Raw genomic sequence first — 5,000 nt, forward strand, 5'->3', positions numbered from 1 at the left:
GGTGTGTGTGTCTGTGTGTGTGTCGGTGTGTGTGTGTGTGTGTCGGTGTCGGTTGTGTGTGTGTGTGTGTGTCGGTGTGTGTGTCGGTGTGTGTGTGTGTGTGTGTCAGTGGGTGTGTGTCGGTGTGTGTGTGTGTCGGTGTGTGTGTGTGTGTGTGGGTGTGTGTGTGTGTGTGTCGGTGTGTGTGTGTGTGTGTGTGTGTGTGTGTGTGTGGTGTGTGTGTGTGTGTGTGTGTGTGTGTGTGTGTGTGTGTGTGTGTGTGTGTGTGCGCTGGGGCAGGAAGGCACTTTAGGGTGGTTTTGTCTGGCAGAGGGGAGCAGTGGCGCACGCTATTCTGGGCACCAGCCTCCTGCCCCTAACCACCGGGGGTGGACACTCCCTTCCCTAGCCTGTGTGTGTGTGTGTGTGTGTGTGTCTGTGTGTGTTTGTGGACGTCTGTCAGCGCGGAGCACAGCGGTCAGACAGCCGCGGCCTATTCTGGGCTTCCTCAGAGGCCTGACCTGATTTATGGATCACACATGGCCTCACACGCGTACGTACACACACACACACACACACGCACGCACACACACATACACACACACCCAGTGGTAGAGATGCTGCAGTGGTATAGATGTCCAGTGGTAGAGATGCTGCAGTGGTATAGATGCTGCAGTGGTATAGATGTCCAGTGGTAGAGATGCTGCAGTGGTATAGATGTCCAGTAGTATAGACACTGCAGTGGTATAGATGTCCAGTGGTAGAAATGTCCAGTGGTATAGACCAGCGGTCCCCAACCACCGGGCCGTAGCCTACGACATGAGTTTAAAAAAAATGCATGCAAACTAAACTAAATTTAATTACTTAATAATGTCACGTTTTACATGGCATGAGCCTATATGCAGTTGTTTGATTACCCATGTTTGCAAGGTCTATTTTCTTCGCCTGTCTGTCAGCCTTCAACACTTTTTACATGTGCCTTCAGCACTCGCGCCACCTCAGGTCAGCTCACTTCACTTGATCCAGTTCTTGGCTGAACGGTAGTGTCCACCAGGGCAGCTAAACTGCTAAATGAGCAACAAAAACAAGCATCTTTAGCAGGTCACTGGCCAGAGTGTTTGAGTTATGAGAAAAAAAAAAAGTCACCGTTAGCTGCATATTTTAGTGATGAGGGCTGGGTGTCAAACTCGCTTACCTGTGTGACATATTTGGGTTTGCTTAATGACCTCAACCTGTCACTCCAGGGAGAATGACGACTGTCTTTAAACTGGCAGATAAAGTCGCTGCATTTAAAGCCAAGCTTGATTTGTTGGGGACGACGAAAGGACCGGTGTATTTGATATGTTCCAAACAGTAGTGGGGTTTTGGGAGAGACTGAGGCAGGGCCCTTTCTCTTGCAGCTGGTGTGCGATCACCTTGTTTAGCTTTCAAATGAGTTTGGCGTTACTTCCATCCTCCAAAGATCCACGGCAAACCAATGAGTGGTGAAAAATGACGGTGGTCTTAAGAGTGTAATATAAAGAAACCTCTCTGGCGGGTTTTTGATCAAAACCAAAAGCAGAATAAATATCCCGAGCCATTAAAAGCGCTTAAAACGTTTCCCACCATTATGTAGGCCTATGTGAGGCCGGGTTTTCGCAATGACTGCAACTAGACAAGTGCTAATCGACTGGACATTTCAAAACACACTGAGGGTGTCACTGTCTTCCATCACCCCCAGATGGAAGCTTCTTGTTGCAGGGGAAACAAGCAGGGCTCACACTGATTATATTCGTAATGCACGTTTAGTTCCCATGTTTTGTTCCCATATTTTGTTAAGCATGTTCACACTTTAGCTTCCAAGTTGTTCAATATTCATAGTTCATATTGTTCAATTTTCACTTCTTCAAGTTCACGTTTTTCACAAGAGATCGTTACCTTCACTGTTCATACATAGCTGGAGCTAGTTCTTTTCAAGTAATGCATGCACAACACATATGGAACATGGAACCCCGACGCTTCCCCGTCCATCGGAAAAAATAGGAATCAAACCGGTCCATGGTACATAAAGGTTGGGGACCCCTGGTATAGACACTGCAGTGCTAGAGATGTCCAGTGGTAGAGATGCTGCAGTGGTATAGATGTCCAGTGGTAGAGATGTCCAGGTGTCCATGCCATTCTGTGTGTGTCTAGCCTGCACACACACACTCTGCACTGTAGCAGTGTCCATGGCATTGTATGCGTGTCTTGCCTGCACACACACACTCTGCACTGTAGCAGTGTCCATGGCATTGTATGCGTGTCTTGCCTGCACACACACACTCTGCACTGTAGCAGTGTCCATGGCATTGTATCGCGCAGTCTTGCCTGCACACACACACTCTGCACTGTAGCAGTGTCCATGGCATTGTATGCGTGTCTTGCCTGCACACACACACTCTGCACTGTAGCAGTGTCCATGGCATTGTATGTGTGTATCTAGCCTGCACACACACAAACTGCACTGTAGCAGTGTCCATGGCATTGTATGTGTGTGTCTAGCCTGCACACACACACTCTGCACTGTAGCAGTGTCCATGGCATTGTATGTGTGTGTCTAGCCTGCTTCCACAGAAGAGATGGGCCAAGCTGTGTTGGTCAGATTTTCTCCCTCATTCCATGTTGGCTCCCCTTGGTCATGGCTCAGGGTGTGGGGGGGGGGGTTGTGTGTGGGGGGGTTGTGGTTTGTTGTTGTTTGGATCTCTGTTTACCCCATTTCTCACCGGACAGCTAACAGGCAGCTCACTCTCCGTGCGCCTCGCGCCGGCTCAGATGAACGTGGCGTCCACTCGCTGAGCCGTCCACTCGCTGAGCCGTCTCTGCCGCGGAGAGGTATTTTGGAAAGTGAAACATCTCTTCCCGTCTCAGCTCAACAGAAATGATTGATTTATTTCCTTTTTGTGCTTTTTTCAAATGGGAGTCTGAAGTTATTTACAAGTTTTGTGGTGGCTTGGCGAGCCAGCGCGGTCTGGCCCAGAGCAACATGGCGGCCGGAGCAGAGCTCTCGCTCGGCTGTCCTCTGCCCAGGAATTCAGCTGGAATCTCCCACATCAGCGACTCCTCACTTCCCAACGCCTGCTTCCAAATAGCTACATTCTCTCTTTCTCTCTCATTCTCTTTCCCCCTCTCTCTCTCTCTTTCTCTCTTTCCCTCTCTCTCTCATTCTGTCTTTCTCTCATTCTCTCTCTCAATCACTTTCTCTTTCACCCTCTTATTCTTTTAAGTCTTCATTGTCCCTTCCTCTCTCACTTCTTGTTGTGTCTCTCTCTCCCTCTCTCTCTCCCTCTCCCTCTCTCTCTGCCTCTCTCTCTCTCTCTCCCTCTCCCTCCCTCTCTCTATGTCACTCTCTCCCTCCCTCTCTCTCTCTCTCCCTCTCCCTCTCTTTCTATCTCCCTCTCTCCCTCTCCCCTCCCTCTCTCTCTCCCTCTCTCTCTCCCTCCCTCTCTCTCTCTCCCGCTCTCTCTCTCCCTCTCTCTCTCTCTCTCTCTCTCTCACTCTTTCTCTCTCTCCCCCTCCCCCTCTCTATCTCCCTCTCTCTCCCTCCCTCTCTCTATCTCTCTCTCCCTCCCTCTCTCCCTCCCTCTCTATCTCCCTCTCTATCTCCCTCTCTGCAGGGGCTCTCGGTTCAGACTTCTGCAAGGAGCGCAATAACAACAAAGCTTCTTGCTTATCACGGACGACATTACACTTATCATAATGCTCACAGGGGACATAGGGAGTGTGTTGGCCTATCTGGACCTGTTTCAAAGGGGCACCTCTGCAGAGTGAACTGGGAGGAAAGAGTCTGTCCCTGTTGCTAGGGTGGTGGCAGGCGTGGCAGTGCCACACACTACCCGTGCACTGTCAGTGGGGCAGGGGCCGGGCTTAAGATCCTGGGAGTCTTCTTCGGCACAGAGCAGTACATCCAGAGGGAACTGGGAAGGGGCTGGCTGATAAGGTGCTGGGGAGGTTGCTGAGGTGGGAGTGGATTCGACCCAATTGTGGGTTCAGAGGGGCGGGTGTTGGTAGTCAATAATTTGGCAGCGTCCATGCTGTGGCACAGATTGACTGTATTTAACCCGCCAGCTGAGCTTGTCGCCTCCTTACAGAAAAAGCTTTGTGAACTTCTTCTGGGATGGGAACCGTGGCTACCTCCAGTCCTTTACTTACCCCCTGGCTGAGGGGGGCAGGGGGGCATCCATCTGGCCAGTAAGGTTAAAGGCAATGAGGCTGCAGTCCGCCCAGAAGCTGCTATCTGGGACTGATCTACCATGGGTGGATTTCGGTCTGGCAATGCTGAGAACAAGGACTGAGATGCGTTTGGATCGACAGCTGTTCCTGGTGCCACACACTGCCACTGTTCAAACTCAAACTGAGCCAACAAGTTTCAATAGCTCAGTCTTTGAGGCCCTGGGGACACTTTAGGGTGTCCGCGTTCGAACATTATGGCCTCAATGAACCTTTGTTCTTTAATCCTTTCTGGACAATGGAGGGGTGACATATCAAAAACATTGTGTCTCTTTCACTGGGGCAAAATAACAACACTTGGCCACCTGCTGAACCTGGCTGATAGGCGGCTGGCTCTGTCCTTGACCTGGTGTCCTCTTTGGGCTGCAGGTCAGAAAGGGTAGTGGAGGGCATATTGAGAACCTAAAGGCAGGTCTTCCTGACTGTCTATTAAGGTTCATCAATCATGTTCTGGATGGGGGGCCCTTTTGAGGTCCCCTTTCGGTTCATTATTACCCCAAAAGCCCCACATGCGCCTCTACAGGGACACTGCTTTCTTTTAAGGGGATGCTTGATATACATTTTACATCAATGGACAGAAAGATGTTGTATAATGCTATTGTGAAATCTGCTAATGCTAATGTGCTTAAGGGGAGGGTTGACACAAAATGGAGGGTCATTCTGGGGGCAGTAAAGATCTGTCACCATCATGGAGGGTACTGTACAAGCCCCCATACCAAAAGGTCTGGGGACCTTCAGTGGCGGGTACTTCACTGTGTCATGGCCACAAAGGTCTT

At 50.3% G+C, this 5,000-nt stretch overlaps 1 protein-coding gene across 1 annotated transcript in view; it reads left to right on the top strand.

The window, feature by feature from the left end:
• Positions 1–5,000, top strand: part of adamts10 (ADAM metallopeptidase with thrombospondin type 1 motif, 10) — a 58,948-nt gene that overhangs the window by 44,385 nt on the left and 9,563 nt on the right.

The sequence above is a fragment of the Alosa alosa genome, chromosome 9 (assembly GCF_017589495.1).
Source record: "Alosa alosa isolate M-15738 ecotype Scorff River chromosome 9, AALO_Geno_1.1, whole genome shotgun sequence".
Classification (NCBI taxonomy): Eukaryota; Metazoa; Chordata; class Actinopteri; order Clupeiformes; family Clupeidae; genus Alosa; species Alosa alosa.